The 21,904-nt window shown below is 44.2% G+C and overlaps 1 protein-coding gene across 4 annotated transcripts in view; it reads right to left on the bottom strand.

Annotated features, from left to right (window-relative positions):
- The window catches only part of LOC134936152 (oocyte zinc finger protein XlCOF7.1-like), a 70,596-nt gene that overhangs the window by 1,526 nt on the left and 47,166 nt on the right, over positions 1 to 21,904 (bottom strand). The gene's annotated exons all lie outside the window — the stretch shown is intronic.

Genomic DNA, 21,904 nt, shown 5'->3' with positions numbered 1-21,904 from the left:
CTGTCACACCTACTGTCAGCTGATGCACCAGGATGCCGCCATTGTCTCTGCACACACCATGGGAATGTGATCATCTCACAGTCACTCAGCTCAGTGTGATATGAGTGCAGAGGAACCAGTGATTATTCTCATATGAGTTGCCAGGTATTAAATGATAAATAGGACATTACAATGGAAGAGACTAGAGCTCACTCATTAGCGCGGAATTAGGTCTACACCATATATATATATATATATATATATATTTTTTTTTTTTTTATTACATGCATACACACACACACACACACAATGGAAAATTATTAATTCAGCCTCTTAGATAAAGAGCTTTATTTCCTTATAATATGTAAGCGGTGGTTTAGCCTAGAAATTACTGTCACTTATGTTTTCCCTTTACCTATATATTGGGGCACTCTGTACAACATTGCCTTATACTTCATTTTCTACACTAGTCTCATTTTGTTTAAACTAGAAACTCATGTATATGCAGTTGTAATTGATGCAGAAAATGCATATGTAAGATAGTTGTAACTCTGTAGCTTTGCTGCTGGTTACTGTGACATCACACCTATGCTTCTTCCTGTAACATTTTTTCTCCGACGTCCTAGTGGATGCTGGGAACTCCGTAAGGACCATGGGGAATAGACGGGCTCCGCAGGAGACTGGGCACTCTAAAAGAAAGATTAGGTACTATCTGGTGTGCACTGGCTCCTCCCACTATGACCCTCCTCCAGACCTCAGTTAGATTTCTGTGCCCGGCCGAGCTGGATGCACACTAGGGGCTCTCCTGAGCTCCTAGAAAGAAAGTTTATTTTAGGTTTTTTATGTTACAGTGAGACCTGCTGGCAACAGGCTCACTGCATCGAGGGACTAAGGGGAGAAGAAGCGAACCTACCTGTTTGCAGCTAGCTTGGGCTTCTTAGGCTACTGGACACCATTAGCTCCAGAGGGATCGACCGCATGGAACTGGCCTTGGTGTTCGTTCCCGGAGCCGCGCCGCCGTCCCCCTTACAGAGCCAGAAGCAAGAAGAGGTCCGGAAAATCGGCGGCAGAAGACTTCGGTCTTCACCAAGGTAGCGCACAGCACTGCAGCTGTGCGCCATTGCTCCTCATGCACACTTCACACTCCGGTCACTGAGGGTGCAGGGCGCTGGGGGGGGCGCCCTGAGGGCAATATATGACACCTTGGCTGGCAAATCTACATCATATATAGTCCTAGAGGCTATATAGATGTAAAATTACCCCTGCCAGTATTCCAGAAAAAGCGGGAGAAAGTCAATTGAAAAAGGGGCGGGGCTTCTCCCTCAGCACACTGGCACCATTTTCTCTTCACAGTGCAGCTGGAAGACAGCTCCCCAGGCTCTCCCCTGTAGTTTTCAGGCTCAAAGGGTTAAAAAGAGAGGGGGGGGGGCACAAAATTTAGGCGCAATATTGTATATACAAGCAGCTATTGGGAAAAATTCACTCAATATAGTGTTAATCCCAAAATTATATAGCGCTCTGGTGTGTGCTGGCATACGCTCTCTCTGTCTCCCCAAAGGGCTGTGTGGGGTCCTGTCCTCAGTCAGAGCATTCCCTGTGTGTGTGCGCGGTGTGTCGGTACGGCTGTGTCGACACGTTTGATGAGGAGGCTTGTGATGGCAGAGCAGATGCCGATAAATGTGATGTCGCCCCCTGTGGGGCCGACACCAGAGTGGATGGATAGGTGGAAGGTATAAACCGACAGTGTCAACTCCTAACATAAAAGGCTGGATGACGTAACAGCTATGGGACAGCCGGCTTCTCAGCCCGCGCCTGCCCAGGCGTCTCAAAGGCCATCAGGGGCTCAAAAACGCCCGCTCCCTCAGATGGCAGACACAGATGTCGACACGGAGTCTGACTCCAGTGTCGACGAGGTTGAGACTGATAGTGTATGAGCTTCCTTTAAATGGCAAATATATATTGATTCAAGCTTTTTCACATTTAACAAAGATATTTACTGCTCCTCACTTCTTTAGGTTCGTGTTTCCTTAGAAGCTTCACAGATATATTATAAGCAACATTGTATTTCAAAGCATGAATTACTCATTGTTATAACGCCAGATGTGTACCAAGGCCAGTCAAGCATATCGCCAAAAGTTCTGAACATTGGGGAGGATTTTGACCTGTCCTGACCTCCAGAAGGGATGTTCCGGGAAAGCTGATAATCGCAAAGCAATAAATATGTTTTAATTGCAATTTATAATATTGTTTGACAGATGACGTGTTTCAGTTTTCAAGACATACATGGTGTATGCTGATTGGCTAATTGTATTGGCACACATGAATCCTTTGTTCTTTTGCTATAAAAATAAAGCTATGATGGCCCCTAAGACAGATCAACTATTAACTGCTTAGGTTACACAATGATCCGGTGTCACTTATTCATTCACTGATCTCCAACCGGTTGCTAAGGGAAACAGCATTCTGACTGATGACTGAAGAGAATTCATAATCAGACCTGAATAGGTTAACATACCCTAACATTTGGGAGCATCGTCCGGGGTATTCCAGCATCTCCTCCACTGGCAATAAATCCTCTGATCTTTCAGGAACCGCTGATAACAAAAAAAACCGGTAAGTGAGATTTATTGTGTAGATTTCTACCTGCTCACTTGAACTCAGCGCTTCCTGTGTAAATCAAGGGGAGAGTCCAGTCGGGAAGGTCAGAGGATATCTTAAAGAGCCCAGTGTCAGTCAGAAGAAATTTTTTTTAAGGTACCATACATGTATGTTATATTGTTGAATTATGTTATATTGTTGAATTGTGGGTAAATAATTTCAGATAATTTGTCACAAGTGCACAGGGGGAATTAATCAAGTATGCAGAAAACTTTTAAATTGTGCAAGTACTAATGAATTGTTAAATTAAGAAAATAGAGCCGTTTTATAAAGGTGGCGCATGGCCAAGATATGTTCTAATGCTGATAACCAGTTTGAATTGATAAATAACCAAAGAGGTGTATGCAAATCTTGTACCTGTGTTGTTGTGTTAAGAAAATACAAAGGGTCTGTAGCACCAAGATTGCTGGCAATTACAAGCACTGAAGTCTCATTTGGTTATGTGGAAAATGATGATGAATTTTATTGTACAAAAGGTTGTCATTTTAAAAAGAGAATTGTTGGAACATTACATTAAGAATGATTGATTTAACATCATAACCTATTGGCCTAGGAACCACATAATTCCAGGTCTAAGACCCATGTGCCGTGCAGTCTCAAACAGCTGCTGTGCACGCAGATAACAGATATAGGATTTACTGTCATCTTTGTTTTTGTATCCTTGCACTGTTATATGTACTCTGTCAATATGCTTTTGAAAAGGTGGGGGGGAGTCGGGTTGTCTGCTGAATAATGAAACTAGATTCTCCTACACACACTGATAGGTATTTCTCACATCCAAGCATTCCCGGTGTTAGCTGTTACTTTCTGAAGAGAAACAAGCATTAAACTACAACAGGGATACTGATACAAGCAGGAGTCCATATAGGCAGGGGGATAGACCCTTGGAGCAACTTAACAATAATATTAGGGACGCATCTCAGTGATCCAGAAGAAATAATCTATTATGCAGGTCTCACTTGGGGAGCAGTACTAACAAATTCTCCACCAACACAGGGAGGAAGGGGCAACACTACAACCCCAGTCATTTGTCCACAGACGGATTGAAGAAGCTCTTTTAGAGATTCCTTAACAGGAGATTTTAATTCCCTCAAAAGGAGTTATTAAAATACCACATCAGGATGGGTTCAAACCCGTGGATATTGTTGATAACAGGGAGGGTAATGAATCTCTGAAAGGAATTGCAGAGGAGCAGGCTTCCCGTCAGAGGGGACACTTGACCTAGATAGAGATTCTTTAAAAGGAGATTTTTAAGTCCCTCAAAAGGAGTTATTAAAATACCACATCAGGAGGGGTTCCGCGCACGTTCACCCAGGCATGGGAGCGCGGTCTGTAAAGATGTCAGGGCCCGACAAACCCGTGGATATTGTTGATAACAGGGAGGGTAATAAATCTCTGAAAGGAATCAAAAGAACAGGCTTCTCGTCAGAAGGGACACTTGACCTAGAGAAATGGGAAAAATTTGCCTCCTGTAACAAGAGTTGGATAATTAAGCATAATAGTAGAGATCAAGCATCCATCTGGATCACTGAAGCACAAGAAAGAGAAAATGAAACAATAAGAAAAGCCAAAGAAAAGAATGCCATACCGAAGGTAACAGTTCACGTTGTCCAGGAACAAAGCAAGTGGAAAATCAGAAACCCAACGCAAGGGGCCACAGGAAGGAACTCAAAGGAAGGAACCAAGCAAGATGAAAGAAAGTGTTATTTCTGCAAGAAAAAAGGACATTTCAAGAAGAATTGCAGAAAATACAAGAAATGGTGTGAAAACCAGCAAGAAAAACCTAAAGCATAACTGAGACCTAATTGCAGCAACAGCACCTGCACACTATACCCCACCCCTATACCCAGACATGTATGCACACCAAGGTACCCCTAGTATGAACAGAATGCAATTACCTACAAGCTCACTAACAGTGAAATTAAAAAGATACGAGAAAGGAAAAGAGTGACGAATAATCAGCCCTATCTTAGAAGGATCTGTGGTTGAAAATCCGAATGATTTACCTGAGCTATGTGTACAGAGTATGCCCCAGTGTCCTGATACTTTATCACAAGAAACCCCAACAAGACCAACCAAAGAAACTAGCCACCTAATGCTTCCCTCATGTTTAAACGAGTGGTAGACACCTGCAATCAAGCTGAGTCCAGTAAACAATTGTCCACAATCAGGAACTATAGGCGAAAGGGTGCAAATCAGGTGAAGAGGAGAAGCAAGGGGTCAAGACACAGCCTCTACAGCTTTTCATGCCCAGGTGCATAATGTACAGAATAAACTGACATATTTTCCAGAAAGATTGTGTCCGGTATGTCAGTTTTGCGTTCCAGAAGGATATGAACATTGCCCAAATTGTGGAAACTGGATTTCACACCATGAACCACCATGCCAAGATATATATGCGACTAGAAATACTGAAAGACGGTCATCATTGCCTGTTTCTCTGTATCCAGCACAAGTACAGGGAATACGCAACCCAGATAATGCAGCCAGGACGAACGAACCATACATCGTACAGAGCCAACACCACAAACCATGGTATGGCAATGACCTCGCAAATATAGTTGCAGAGTCCCCAGATCCTAGAAAGAAAAAAAAACCCAACAGCAGTTTATGCCTATATGGAAAGAATTCAAACCATATGGACACCGGCATGGGTCGACTACCACCAGTTGTGTGAGGCTATACTAGGACCAGCAACTGCCCAAACAGTAAGCACCATGTTAAAAGCAGATGCAGTAGATGATTGCCCAGCCATAACGGACGTTCCGACAGAGAAAAATAGAACAACGACAGAGAAAAATAGAACGTTTGAAAGTGGAAAGATGTACATGACAAGACTTAAGAGATGGTGTCATGCACAGACACTCAGGGCACCAGCAGCCCCAGACTTGAAACAGGAAAAGACTGAGTCCATCAGAACTTACTATGATAAAGTCACTATACGACACACAAGATGATAGAATATGAAGGTGTGCAACTCCTGTGTCGACAACAGTGTACTCAGTCACCACTGGCAGTTCGATAAAAGTGACTTTACCCACAGGAGACCCAAGGGTTTCAAGAGCTGTTTTTATGCACAACCAGATTCCTCTACGTTTACTTACAGATCAAGCCATTGCAACGACTGGATTGAGAGGTTAAGCCCTACCCTTGCAAGAAAGCAAAGATGTAACCTGAAATACAAGCTGCTATACAAGACCAACTCTCACAGGAAAAGTAAGACAAAGAGGAACAACAACTCCCAGCATAAACATCATTATGTTAAACACCAGCCTGGGTGGACTTGGACTAAGAAAATGACATGCCAGCAGCAGTGAGAAAGAATATGCAAGTTAAGAAGGACAAAGAAAGACATCTGACAAGTGGTCAGTACTACCTGGCAAGATTACAGAGATAATGCCATGATTTAAAGCAACAGAAGCTCCGGGATTTAAAGCAAATAATAAGGAACAAGACAGAAAAAAGTTCCAGAAAACAAATGAATGATGCTTCTTCTGCCAATATGAAGTACAAGCTTCTTCAGGTACTCCCCAGTGAACATAATGTCTCCAGAAGAAACAGCAGAAGGTATGATTACAGTCACCTTGCCCACTGGAGAAATACGTCTGTGCCTAATGAATACTGGAGCCAGCACACGCAGAAGACAGCAGAGGGAGATACCACAAGAACTGATGATATCAGAAATTCTTAAAGGGACAGGAGATGAGAGAAATGCAGTCACCAATACCAGCCCAATTCTTGACCTTGGAGTACATGTCCAGTGACTTTGCTGAAGCACAATGTACTAAAGCTTATCTAAGGAGAATACAGTACACACCAGCAGAAGTTTAACTTTCCAGCAACTTATCAAAGGAAAGAACAAAAAAGCCATTTAGAAGCAAGTTAAAACAGAAGTTCAGTATTGGCTCATTCCCGCAGTACCAGTTGTAGAAGAAAGGAAGCAATACTACTGGACCAGAATAGCCCTGTGGAGGGGCTATATCACCAAGTGATATATCCACAAAACACACAGCTAAATACAGGATGTGAATGAACTGCTGATTGCCACCACTACTAAAAGAAGCACCAAGAAGGGGCAGTGTCCTTAGTGAAGTTTCTGGAAGAACAAGACTGCAGAGCCTCAGAAGGAGAAATTGCAGCTAGTCAAGCAAGAGTTAATCTTCCTAGGACACTCAAGGTACCAGACATCTAACAAAAGTGAAAAGGAAAAGATTCAGACTGCAAGCTAAGATGCCAACTAGTGTCAAGCAAGTCAGATGATCATTCCTGGGCCTAGTAGGACACTACAGAACACGGATACCTCTAGCACCAGTCTACATGCAAGCATTGTATGACAACACTGAAAGGGAGGAGGGTCCGCATCCTACATACAGCAACAGATGAATTAAGCTATTGAATAGTTGGAAACAGCAGTTGCCTCATCTCAAGCCCTAGAACTACCTGACTATTAAAGAAGGAGGCCATACATAGAAGTCCTTATGCAAAATCATGGACTGAGGTGAAGACCAGTGGCCTACAACTTAAGCAAACTTGACAGCGGTAATCAAAGAGCACCTACCGGCATCAGAGCAGTGATAACAGCAACAGCCCTAGAAGAGTATAAGAGCACAGACACAGTGATGAATCAGAAGTCCTAGAAGAGGACAAGAGCACAGGCATAGTGCTGAATCATGAACTTATCATCCAGGGTCCACATGCAGGTACAGAGAAGCTTCAACAAGCAAGAACCAAACACCTGTCAGTGGCAAGGCTGACCATGTATGAAGTAGCACTGCCAAAATGCGACAAGTAACCATCAGAAGATGTATTACCCTCAACGCAGCAACCCTTTTCCAACATTAATCAATAAAGGTGTTGAATCTCAAGATTCAAAAGGAGGGACAATTACCCCAAGGCAGGAGCCACTAGTCTATCAGATTTCTCAGAGGCAATGGCATTAATCCTGCAGAAATGGAGACCACACTTTACAGACACCCAGTTAGTTCAATATGTCGATGATATGCTTATTGCTGCACAGACAGAAGAGAAGTGCAAAAAGGAAACAGTATCACTACTCATCTTTTTGGCAGAAGAAGATTGCAGAGTGTCAAAAGACAAGCTTCAGCTAGTACAGAAAAAAGTTGTCTTCTTAGGACACTGCATATCTCAAGGAACAAGGCATCTTACTGATGAAAGAACAAAGGCAATAACTCAAGCAAAAACCCCAAGAACATTAAATGAAATCAGAGCTTTTCTGGGCCTTATTGGTTATTGCAGAGAATGGATTCCCTCGGCCTCATTACTGATGCAGCCCCTATATGAATTAATAAAAAAGGAGGCGTCAGCAGAAAACAGGGACACCATTGAAGAAGCAGTAAGACAACTAAAGCAAGCCATAATCACAGCCCCAGCATTGGGATTGCCTGATTACAAAAAAGCCTTTTAACCTATTCTGCCATGAAAACAGAGGGCATTCTTTAGGGGTGCTCACCCAGAAATACGGACCAAAACAAAGACCAGTGGCATACTATTCAGCCCAGCTGGATCCGATTATCAGAGGAGCACCATCCTGTGTCCGAGCAGTGGCAGCAGCAGCAATAATGAAGGAAAAGGTGACAGACATCATTGTGTTTGATCATCCACTGTGTATACAAGTACCGCACGCTGTAACAGAAATATTAAGTCAAGAAAATAGCAAGCATCTTTCTGCAGCCAGACTTACCAAATATGAAGTGATTGCCTAGCCCTCATGGAATTAGAGACTTTACCTCTCCCTAATGTCCAAGATACACCATTGGACAATCCAGACATGAACCTGTTCGTCGATGGATCAAGATATTATGATAATGGATCCCCAAAGACAGGATATGCAGTAACAACTGAAACTGAAGTCATAGACTCTGGAGCATTGCTACCAAGCATGTCAGCACAAGAAGCAGAACTCATAGCAATGACCAAAGCCTGCATACATGCTGAAAACATGACAGCTAACATCTAGTCCCAAGATTACGCTGTTATATGGAAAAGTAGGGACTTCAAAAGTGCAAATGGAAAACCCATCAAACATGCCAGTTTGATTATGGAACTCTTCAGAGCATTGGAACTACCTAAAAGAATTGGAATAATCAAGGTACAAGCACATACTAAGAGCCAAACCATGGAAGCTAAAGGAAATGCATTTGCAGATGCAGAAGCCAAGAGAATTGCCTTACAATCAAAAGAACTTGAGCAAGTCTTAGTAGCTCAAGACGTGAAGCAAATGCCTAGTGAACAGGAGCTGATCAAAATTCAACAACAAGCATCACAAGGAGAAAAGGAGAAATGGAGACGATTGGGGGCAGAAGAAGATGAACATGGACTTTGGAAGTCAAGAGAATTGAAGTACTGTCTACCAGCAGCTCTATTTCCACCTATATTACAAGAGCATTGGATAGCTCCAGGCTTCAATAAAGCTGCAACAAACTTTGTAGCAGGATGCTGGATCTGTGGAATCAGCAATCCAGGAAAAAGAACCAAGACACCTCTAGGAACTATACCCAAAGCCTCTTACCCATTTGAAAGACTACAAATTGACTATATACAGTGGCGACGAAGCAGTCCATATGAATATGTACTAATAGCAACGGACATGTTTAGTCACTGGGCCGAAGCCTGGCCAGTAAGCAAAAACCACTGCAAAGAAACTGATAGCAGAAGTAGTATGTAGATTTGGGATACCTGAGGTTATAGAATCAGATAGAGGTACACATTTCACAAGAGAAGTCATGCAGCATATAATGAAAGATTTGGGGGTACAGCAGGCCTTCCATGTGCCTTACCAGCCCCAGGCGAGTGGGAGGGGGGACATCTGAACTTTGACCTTAAGCTAAAACTACAGAAAATGACAGAAACCAAAAGAACTTGTCCAGAATGCCTACCTATAGTCTTGTTTAATATTAGGACCACACCCATGAAACCTAGTAAGCTGACTCCATATGAGATATTGTTTGGGCCAGCTCTAAGAACAGGTTGTTATTATCCACAACAGTTACAACATAATCATGGTGATTTAACAGGTTATGTACAGGAGGTCTGTAAAACATTGACTAACCTCCATGGCCGAGTGTTTTCTTCCATTCCAGACCCAGAAGGATCAGCTACGCATAAGCTAAATCCAGGAGATTGGGTCTATTTAAAGAGACATGTGAGAAAGACCTTTACACCAAGATATGATGGTCCATATCAAGTGCTGCTAACCATGTCTACCTTAAATTAAGGTGAAAGGTCGTGATACTTGATTACATGCATCCCACTTGAAGAAGTTGACAGTGACTCTCCAGCCAGAAGAATGAAGTTGCTTATCCTTTGATTGTTGTTAGGGGTAATCCCCAAGGTTTGGACTATAAGTCCAGGGGACTGGTTTACTGAAAGAAAATAGTTCAGGCCTAGATAGTGTAGGTAGATATTAGGGAGAAAAAGTGGAATCAAAAAGAGGGGAAATGATAGTGTATGAGCTTCCTTTAAATGGCAAATATATATTGATTCAAGCTTTTTCACATTTAACAAAGATATTTACTGCTCCTCACTTCTTTAGGTTCGTGTTTCCTTAGAAGCTTCACAGATATATTATAAGCAACATTGTATTTCAAAGCATGAATTACTCATTGTTATAACGCCAGATGTGTACCAAGGCCAGTCAAGCATATCACCAAAAGTTCTGAACATTGGGGAGGATTTTGACCTGTCCTGACCTCCAGAAGGGATGTTCCGGGAAAGCTGATAATCGCAAAGCAATAAATATGTTTTAATTGCAATTTATAATATTGTTTGACAGATGACGTGTTTCAGTTTTCAAGACATACATGGTGTATGCTGATTGGCTAATTGTATTGGCACACATGAATCCTTTGTTCTTTTGCTATAAAAATAAAGCTATGATGGCCCCTAAGACAGATCAACTAAGAACTGCTTAGGTTACACAATGATCCGGTGTCACTTATTCATTCACTGATCTCCAACCAGTTGCTAAGGGAAACAGCATTCTGACTGATGACTGAAGAGAATTCATAATCAGACCTGAATAGGTTAACATACCCTAACAAGACATATACACAATCCACTAGGAACATCCGTTACATGATCCCGGCAATAAAAAATGTGTTACACATTTCTGACATTAACCCAAGTACCACTAAAAAACAGTTTTATGTTTGGGGAGAAAAAGCAGGCAGTGTTTTGTTCCCCCATCAAATGAGTGAATGAAGTGTGAAAAAGCGTGGGTTCCCCCGATAAGAAACTGGTAATTTCTAAAAAGTTACTGATGGCGTACCCTTTCCCGCCAGAGAATAAGTTATGCTGGGAGATATCCCCTAGGGTGGATAAGGCGCTCACACGTTTGTCAAAAAAGGTGGCACTGCCGTCTTAGGATACGGCCACTTTGAAGTTACCTGCTGATAAAAAGCAGGAGGCTATCCTGAAGTCTGTATTTACACACTCAGGTACTAGACTGAGACCTGCAGATAGTGCTGCTGCAGCGTGGTCTGTAACCCTGTCAAACAGGGATACTATTTTGCGAACATAAGACGTCGTCTTATATATGAGTGATGCACAGAGGGATATTTTGCCGGCTGGCATCCAGAATGAATGCAATGTCCATTCTGTCAGGAGGGTATTAGAGACCCGACACTGGACAGGTGATGCCGACTTTAAAAGGCACATAGAGCCTTATAAGGGTGAGGAATTGTTTGGGGATGGTCTCTGGGACCTCGTATCCACAGCAACAGCTGGGAAGAAAACATTTTACCTCAGGTTTCCTCACAGCCTAAGAAAGCACTGTATTATCAGGTACAGTCCTTTCGGCTTCAGAAAAGCAAGCGGGTCAAAGGCGCTTCCTTTCTGCACAGAGACGAGGGAAGAGGGAAAAAGCTGCACCAGTCAGCCAGTTCCCAGAATCAAAATTCTTCCCCCGCTTCCTCTGAGTCCACCGCATGACGCGGGGGCTCCACAGGCGTAGCCAGGTACGGTGGGGGGCCGCCTCAAAAATTTCAGCGATCAGTGGGCTCGCTCACAGGTGGATCCCTGGATCCTTCAAGTAGTATCTCAGGGGTACAAGCTGGAATTCGAGGCGTCTCCCCCCCGCCGTTTCCTCAAATCTGCCTTGCCGACAACTCCCTCAGGCAGGGAGGCTGTGCTAGAGGCAATTCACAAGCTGTATTCCCAGCAGGTGATAGTCAAGGTGCCCCTACTTCAACAAGGACGGGGTTACTATTCCACACTGTTTGTGGTACAGAAACCGGACGGTTCGGTGAGACCCATTTTAAATTTGAAATCCTTGAACACATACATAAAAAAATTCAAGTTCAAGATGGAATCGCTCAGGGCGGTTATTGCAAGCCTGGAGGAGGGGGATTACATGGTATCCCTGGACATCAAGGGTGCTTACCTACATGTCCCCATTTACCATCCTCACCAGGAGTACCTCAGATTTGTGGTACAGGATTGCCATTACCAATTCCAAACACTGCCGTTTGGACTGTCCACGGCACCGAGGGTCTTTACCAAGGTAATGGCAGAAATGATGATACTCCTTCGAAAAAAGGGAGTTTTAATTATCCCGTACTTGGACGATCTCCTTATAAAGGCGAGGTCCAAGGAGCAGTTGTTGGTCGGAGTAGCACTATCTCGGGAAGTGCTACAACAGCACGGATGGATTCTATACATTCCAAAGTCACAGCTGGTTCCTACCACACGCCTACTGTTCCTGGGGATGGTTCTGGACACAGAACAGAAAAAAGTGTTTCTCCCGCAGGAGAAAGCCAAGGAGCTGTCATCTCTAGTCAGAGACCTCCTGAAACCAAAACAGGTATCGGTGCATCACTGCACACGAGTCCTGGGAAAAATGGTAGCTTCTTACGAAGCAAAATTCCATTCGGCAGGTTCCATGCAAGAACCTTTCAGTGGGACCTCTTGGACATGTGGTCGGGATCGCATCTTCAGATGCATCGGCTAATAACCCTGTCTCCAAGGACCAGGGTATCTCTACTGTGGTGGCTGCAGAGTGCTCATCTTCAAGAGGGCCGCAGATTCGGCATACAGGACTGGGTCCTGGTAACCACGGATGCCAGCCTTCGAGGCTGGGGGGCAGTCACACAGGGAAGAAATTTCCAAGGACTTTGGTCAAGTCAGGAGTCGTCCCTACACATAAATATTCTGGAACTGAGGGCCATTTACAATGCCCTAAGTCTGGCAAGGCCTCTGCTTCAAAACCAGCCGGTACTGATCCAATCAGACAACATCACGGCAGTCGCCCATGTAAACCGACAGGGCGGCACAAGAAGCAGGATGGCGATGGCAGAAGCCACAAGGATTCTCCGATGGGCGGAAAATCACGTCTTAGCACTGTCAGCAGTGTTCATTCCGGGAGTGGACAACTGGGAAGCAGACTTCCTCAGCAGACACGACCTACACCCGGGAGAGTGGGGACTTCATCCAGAAGTCTTCCAACTGTTGGTAAACCGTTGGGAAAGGCCACAGGTGGACATGATGGCGTCCCGCCTAAACAAAAAACTAGATATTGCGCCAGGTCAAGGGACCCTAAGGCAATAGCTGTGGACGCTCTAGTGACACCGTGGGTGTACCAGTCGGTTTATGTATTCCCTCCTCTGCCTCTCATACCAAAGGTACTGAGAATAATAAGAAAACGAGGAGTAAGAACGATACTCGTGGCTCCGGATGGGCCAAGAAGAGCTTGGTACCCAGAACTTCAAGAAATGATATCAGAGGACCTATGGCCTCTACCGCTCAGACAGGATCTGCTACAGCAGGGGCCCTGTCTGTTCCAAGACTTACCGCGGCTGCGTTTGACGGCATGGCGGTTGAATTCCGGATCCTAAAGGAAAAGGGCATTCCGGAAGAAGTCATTCCTACGCTGATAAAAGCCAGGAAAGAAGTAACCGCAAACCATTATCACCGTATTTGGCGAAAATATGTTGCGTGGTGTGAGGCCAGGAAGGCCCCAACAGAGGAATTTCAGCTGGGTCGTTTTCTGCACTTCCTACAGTCAGGGGTGACTATGGGCCTAAAATTGGGTTCCATTAAGGTCCAGATTTCGGCTCTGTCGATTTTCTTCCAGAAAGAACTGGCTTCACTGCCTGGAGTTCAGACATTTGTAAAGGGAGTGCTACATATTCAGCCCCCTTTTGTGCCTCCTGTGGCACCTTGGGATCTCAACGTGGTGTTGAGTTTCTTAAAATCACATTGGTTTGAGCCACTTAAAACTGTGGATTTGAAATATCTCACGTGGAAAGTGGTCATGTTATTGGCCTTGGCTTCGGCCAGGCGTGTGTCAGAATTGGCGGCTTTGTCATGTAAAAGCCCTTATCTGATTTTCCATATGGATAGGGCAGAATTGAGGACTCGTCCCCAGTTTCTCCCTAAGGTGGTATCAGCTTTTCACTTGAACCAACCTATTGTAGTGCCTGCGGCTACTAGGGACTTGGAAGATTCCAAGTTACTGGACATAGTCAGGGCCTTAAAAATGTATATTTCCAGGACGGCTGGAGTCAGGAAAACTGACTCGCTTTTTATCCTGTAGGCACCCAACAAAATAGGTGCTCCTGCTTCTAAGCAGACTATTGCTCGCTGAATTTGTAGCACAATTCAGCTGGAGCATTCTGCGGCTGGATTGCCGCATCCTAAATCAGTAAAAGCCCATTCCACGAGGAAAGTGGGCTCATCTTGGGCGGCTGCCCGAGGGGTCTCGGCTTTACAATTTTGCCGAGCTGCAACTTGGTCAGGGGCAAACACGTTTGCTAAATTCTACAAAATTGATACCCTGGCTGAGGAGGACCTTGAGTTCTCTCATTCGGTGCTGCAGAGTCATCCGCATTCTCCCGCCCGTTTGGGAGCTTTGGTATAATCCCCATGGTCCTTACGGAGTTCCCAGCATCCACTAGGACATCGGAGAAAATAAGATTTTACTCACCGGTAAATCTATTTCTCGTAGTCCGTAGTGGATGCTGGGTGCCCATCCCAAGTGCGGATTGTCTGCAATACTTGTATGTAGTTATTGCCTAACTAAGGGTTATTGTTGAGCCATCTGTTGAGAGGCTCAGTTATATTTCATACTGTTAACTGGGTGTAGTATCACGAGTTATACGGTGTGATTGGTGTGGCTGGTATGAGTCTTACCCGGGATTCAAAATCCTTCCTTATTGTGTCAGCTCTTCCGGGCACAGTATCCTAACTGAGGTCTGGAGGAGGGTCATAGTGGGAGGAGCCAGTGCACACCAGATAGTACCTAATCTTTCTTTTAGAGTGCCCAGTCTCCTGCGGAGCCCGTCTATTCCCCATGGTCCTTACGGAGTTCCCAGCATCCACTACGGACTACGAGAAATAGATTTACCGGTGAGTAAAATCTTATTATCTACAGCTGCTGACCTTTCCAGTTTCCATGCAGGAAGACAGGTAGGAGGAGGTGAGTCCAACATAGCAGGGTATAATGGAGAGGGGTAAGGAAGACAGAGTGCAGTATAGGTCAGCTGAAAGGCAAGACAAGATAGACAGAACAGGGAATACAGGTACAAGGACACAAATACTAGACGCGCAGGAAGGAATGACATATTTAGGAATAAAAATGTAGCATTACAGGAATAGAGGGCAGTATGGAGGATAAGCACACATACAGTTGATGCAGATAACCTGGGTCTCTATGAGGCAGGATCAAGGCTTTGGGATGAAATATACGTTATGGTAATAACTTACCGTTGATAACGTGATTTCTCTTATATCCATAGGTATCCACAGGATAACATTGGGAGATTGTCAAGCGACAGTGAAAATGGCACCAACACGGTCACGAGCTTTATGGCCTCCCAGGATGCATTGGGGCCTCCACTATATAGTCCCGCCCACTGACTCAGTCAAATCAGTTCTTTCCACAGCGATTTTAGGCAGGAACATTAGGTAGAGACCTGTACAGGCGATAAGAACACACATGCACACCCTTCCATACAAGAAGGAAGAGGTTTAGTAATTGTCTAGATCCTAAAATCAGATGCGTCAGGGTGGGATCCCTGTGGACATAAGAGAAATCACGTTATCAACGGTAAGTTCTTACCATAACGTATATTTCTCTGGCTGGGTCCACAGGATTATCCACAGGATAACATCGGGATTCCCAAAGCCATTTCAGTGGTGGGGACGCTCCTGATTGCACAGGAGGACCTTTCGCCCGAAGTCTGCGTCATGAGAGGAAAAGTATCCAAGGCATAATGTCTGATGAATGTGTTTATGGAGCACCATGTGGCTGCCTTACATATCTGTTCTGCTGAAGCACCCCGTTGTGCTGCCCAAGAATGACCTACCTTACGTGTAAAGACATTAGCCGGAATAGGGAGATCTGCTTGAGAATAAGCTTCTGATATTACCATTCGGAGCCATCTCACCAGCATCTGTTTACTAGCAGGCCATCCTCTTCTATGGAATCCGTAAAGGATGAAGAGAGAATCTGTTTTCCTGATGGCATTAGTACGATCTATGTAGATTCCTAAAGCCCGGACCACGTCCAGCGACGCTTCTCCCGCAGAAAGTCCCGATACCTGAAAAGCTGGGACTACAATCTCTTCATTCAGGTGAAACTTTGATACCACCTTTGAAAGATAGCTAGATCTCGTTCTGAGAACTGCTCTGTCTGGAAAAAAAACTTAGGAAAGGAGACTTACACGATAATGCTCCCAAATCTGAGTCTTCTGGCTGACGCGATTGCCAGTAAAAATAAAAAGAACTTTAACCGTTAACCACTTCAGATCTGCTCTCTCAAGTGGTTCAAACAGAGGACCCTGGAGAAATTTAAGAACTAAATTCAAATCCCAGGGAGCTGCAGGAGGAACAAATGGAGGTTGAATATGTACTACTCCTTGAAAAAACATACGTACATCCTGTAAATCAGCAATCTTCTGCTGAAACCATACAGTTAACGCCGAAACTTGAACCCTCAAGGAAGCAACTTTCAACCCTTTATTCAATCCTGCCTGAAGGAAATCCAAAACCCTAGCTACTTTAAAAGATCTCGGATTGAAAAATTTTCCAGTACACCAGTGAATATAGGCTTGCCATATTCTATGATACACACGGGCTGAGCATAGTTTGGATTACTTGTTTCGAAAATCCTTTAGCCTCTAGGATAGAGGTTTCAACAGCCACGCCGTCAAAGATAGGCGATCCAGATGACTGTGACAACAAGGACCCTGCATTAGCAGATCTGGACTTTGAGGAAGCAGTATCGGTGCTTCCACAGACATTCTCAACAGATCTGTGTACCAATGCCTTCTTGGCCAAGCTGGAGCTATTAGAATGATTGCTCCTTTTGCCTGTTTTATCTTTCTCACTACTCTGGGTAAAAGAGATATTGGAGGGAACAGATATGCCAGCTGAAACCTCCACTCTACTGACAGTGCGTCTACCAGGACTGCTCCTGGGTCCCTTGTTCTTGATCCGTACCTCGGAACTTTGTTGTTTAGACGAGACGCCATAAGGTCTTTCTCCGGTAGACCCCATCTGTTCACCAGTGTCTGAAACACTTCTGGGTGTAGTGCCCATTCGGTTTCCTGAATGGTGTGCCGACTGAGAAAATCCGCTTCCCAATTTAGTACACCCGGGACAAATACTGCTGACAATGCCGGGAGATGGAGTTCTGCCCATTTTAGAATGGGAGTTCCTTCCACCATCAGACTCTTGCTGTGAGTTCCTCCTTGATGATTGAGGTATGCTACTGCCGTCGCATTGTCTGAGCGGATCTGGACTGGTCTTGCTTGTAGATTGTCCTTTGCCTGAACTAGAGCCAAGTAAACTGCCCTTATATCCAACAGATTTATCGGCAGGCGACTTTTCCTTGCGGTCCACTTTCCCTGGAACCATAGGCTTCCGAGTACCGCCCCCCAGCCTTGCAGGTTGGCATCTGTTGTCAGGACTTGCCACTCTTTTATCCAAAAGGGTCTCCCCATTTTTAAATGGTCTGTCTGTAGCCACCACGATAGAGACCTTTTTACATTTACTGGAATCTTTATCATCTGCTTCTTTATCGTCTGATGATTTCCGTTCCATTTGGTCAGAATAAGGTGCTGCAATGGTCTGGAGTGGAATTGCGCATATTCCACCATGTCGAAGGTTGATACCATCAGACCCAACAGTCGCATTGCTGCATGGACTGACATTGTCTGGGTCCTGAGCCATGACCTGCACCTTGACCATCTTTTTCTCTGGTAAGAGAACTTTCTGTAGGTCTGAATCCAATATGGCCCCCAAATGAACCATCCGCTGTGACGGATTCAGGGACGACTTTTCCCAATTTATGAGCCACCCAGGTCTCATCGTCTGTTGAAGATGGCTCAACAGTAAATCTTGCGACTGTGCTAAGATTAACAGGTTGTCGAGGTATGGGAATATTCTTATCCCCTGTTTGCGCAGACAAGCTGCCATAACCACCATAATCTTGGTAAACACCCTGAGTGCTGTAGCTAGCCCGAAAGGCAGAACTTGGAACTGGAAATGTTCCTGGAGGATGGCAAACCTGAGGTAACACTGATGTGACAGTGCTATAGGCACATGTAGGTAAGCATCCCGTACATCCAGAGATACAATGTAATCTCCCGGTTCCATAGCCAACATTATGGAGCGTAACGTCTCCATGTGGAACTTCGGGATCCATATGTATTTGTTCAACATTTTCAGATTTAGAATTGGTCGATATGACCCATTTGGTTTCTGGATTAGAAATAGATTGGAGTAAAACCCCTGTCCCTTTTGTGATGGAGGTACTGGGACAATCACACCTGACTGCAGTAATTTTTGGACTGCTTCTTGCAGGGCATTGGCCTTCGACTCTATACAAGACAGGCTGGTGCAAAAAAATCTTTAAGGAGGCTGCCTCCTGAATGGGAGCCATAACCCTGAGATATTACCTTCTGCACCCAAGCATCTGTTGTTGACTGTTGCCATATGTGTGCAAAATGAAGGAGTCGGCCCCCAACCCTGGAATCCTCCAGGCGGAGGCCCGTCTCTTCAGGCTGAGGGTTTCTGTTCAGGTTTGGAAGCTGGCTTCTTGCTAGCCCACTGCTTCCTACCCATGGATTTAAACTGGAATTGTTTAGGCTCCTTTTTTGCTTTGCCAACGAAAAGAGCAACATTTTAAACCCTTGGATTTAGGGTTATAGGTAGCCGGAAATTTGACCTTTTTCGATTCAGCCTCTGATTCTAGGATATCCGATAAAGGTTTTCAAAATAATATATTACCGACAAAAGGCAATGCTTCCAATCATCTGCCTTCCAGGTACGTAGCCAAAATGCTCGGCGAGCGACTACTGTCAAGGCTGAAGCTTTAGAAGCAACTGTACTACATCAATTGCTGCTTCTTCCAAATACTGGGCAGATTGTTTTAAACGGCAAAAACGATCCTCTTGCTCCCTAGTAGGACAAGGGATGCTATTCTCTAGTTCCTCTATCCATTCACCCATTGCCTTTGCTACCCAGGCCGAAGCCATAGCAGGTCTTACCACTGCTCCTACTAGAGAATTTTTTTTTTTCAAAAGGTTATCTACCCTTCTGTCTGTGACATCATTTAGTGAGGTTGATGACAGTGGTAAAGCATATCTAATATACTTTATTTATTTAGTCATTAACAAAATCAACAACGAAATGTCAATGAAAATACAATCAGAGCCTTACAATGCCATAAGATAACAGTAACACTATGCCACATTTTGGAAACATTTGCACACAACCTAATGATCATTTAACAGCCGAACAGCAGTTGGAAAAAAGCTGTTTGACATACGATTTGTATGAGCGCGGATACTCCTGAACCGTTTTAATGATGGCAATCTTTCGAAGATCAAACAATTTGGATGACTCTCATCAGTGAATATACTCCTAGCTTTCCTTAATACATTTCTAGTATACGAATCCTTCATACTTGGCAGAGACACCCCAGTGATCCTACTGGCAGTTTTAACCACCCGCTCAAAAGCTATTTGTTCCGCTACAGTGCAGTTTCCAAACCACAATATTATCCCGTATGTTAAAACACTCTCTACAATACTATGATAAAACCTAACTAAAGTGCTTGTGCTTAAACAAACAGCTCTAAGCCTCCTCAAAAAGAAAAGGCGTTGCTGCGCCTTTTTAATCAAAAAAAGACTGTTCAAAGACCAAGTTAAGTCATTTGTAATATATATGCCCAAAAATTTAAAGGAGACCACCTCCTCAATCGGCTTTCCGTCCAAAGACACAGGAAATAATGGTCTATTACAACCCCGCCTAAAATCAACAACCATCTCCTTTGTTTTAGACGTGTTTAAAACCAAACAGTTTACTTTACTCCATTCCAGTAAGCGTAAAATTTCGGATCTATAGAATGACTCGTCGTTTCCACTTATCAAACCGACAACCGCCGTGTCGTCTGCAAATTTCACCACTTTAACGGAATCAGAAATTGAAAAACAATCGTACGTAAATAAAGAATATCGTAACGGGCTCAGGACACACCCTTGTGGGACCCCTGTACTTATACAGATCTCACCAGACATAAATTTACCAAACCTAACTACTTGAGGCCTAGCTGTCAAAAAATTTAAAATCCAATTGCACGTGAACCCATTTACGCCTAGGTTAAAAAGCTTAGAGACCAAAGATGCTGGTACAATAGTATTAAACGCAGAGCTAAAATCCACAAATAAAATTCTCACATAAGTCCCTTTCTTCTCTAAGTGGGTCTGTGCCAGATGTAGAACAGTCAGGGCTGCGTCCTCTGTAGACCTATTCTGCCGATATGCAAATTGATTATGCACGAGTCGCAGAACATGTGCATCTACTGTTGGAGGAACTTCTCTTTTCGAACAATCCACAGCTGGAAATGAATAATAAGAATCCCATCTTTTAGGAATCTTAAACATTTTACTGGGCGCTGCCCAAGACTCATCCATCATTTCCGTCAGCTCCTCTGACGCTGGGAATTCAGCTTTCACTGACTTTGTTCCTTTAAATACAGGTGCTTTAGCTTTTAACACTGACATGGCTGGCTCTTCCAACGAGAGAACAGCCTTCACAGCATTAATGAGTTCAGCTACATCATCTGAACTAAGACTCTGCGACTGATCATCATACGGAGTCGAATCTATTGCATCATCCGATGTATCATCCTGTGTAGTCTGCCATATAGACGTATCTGTCCTAGTCTTACATGTCTCTTGGTTGCTTGTAGAGGCTACTGGAAACAAGCCATAGGAAGGGAGCTGCATGTATGGGTTCATAGTGTAACCTAACCCTTGAGGTGGTGCTACTGGAGTTAACCTGTCCGCTATAGAAGATAGAGTCTTTGCGAACATATTCCATGGTGGCTTTGTTGGTGGTTGAACCAACTCCTGTTTTTTACTTCGCTGAAAAGCGAAACAGTTTGCACACAAACCCTCATAAATGACCAATTGATTCATATCAATTACCCCTGACTTACAAGATAAGCATGTTAGGGCTGTAGGAGTGCTTGATAAATTCTCCTCATCACTTTTGCCGCTCACAGACATGGCATTAACCTGTTATTGACTACACAATTTGTGACTGAAAAACACCCTATATGTCAGTATACAGAGGTGAGATCAATCTGACCACAGTGCACCTGATTTGAGGGTCAGAACAGGACTGACATTACACAGAAAAGTCAGCACACATACTAGCAGTCAGTCACATGTTAAAGCATTAGACATTGTCATATGAGAATACAACCTCCATAACAACTTATACATAAGTAGGAAAATTGTACTTCTGTTTCAACTGGTTCTTTTTTTCAACATAACATGCAGAAAATACAGTAATATACAGGTCTCATATGCAATAGGTACTAAAAAATTAACAATACATACTAAGAAGTAGAGAGAATTTTTAGTACTGTATACCCTGCCTCCGGAGAGCGGGATACAGGGAGACTCGCCACACTTCCATATCCAAGCAAATACGCCCGTAAGACGCTGAGTGGATTCAGACACTACTGGTGTACACTGCCGCTCTTGATAAAACTGATAACGGACACGGACGCTGAGCGACTTCCACGTGTATGCAGACGCTAAGGTCTGCGACTCGGTCTGGCGGGTTTATCTCCAGTGTACACAACCGCAGCGTCTAAGCTGCGACCGAGTACCCTCGTGGTAGCGTCTGAGCCGGAAGCGAGGTCATTCAGTTCATGAAACGAGAGACATGCGGGAACTGGCCATGAACTCGGAGGAGGGGCGGCCAGGAGAGCGTCTGAATCCCCCTGTTGACT

Source organism: Pseudophryne corroboree, chromosome 6 (assembly GCF_028390025.1).
Source record: "Pseudophryne corroboree isolate aPseCor3 chromosome 6, aPseCor3.hap2, whole genome shotgun sequence".
Lineage (NCBI taxonomy): Eukaryota > Metazoa > Chordata > Amphibia > Anura > Myobatrachidae > Pseudophryne > Pseudophryne corroboree.
This window is presented reverse-complemented; position numbering and strand designations above follow the sequence as displayed.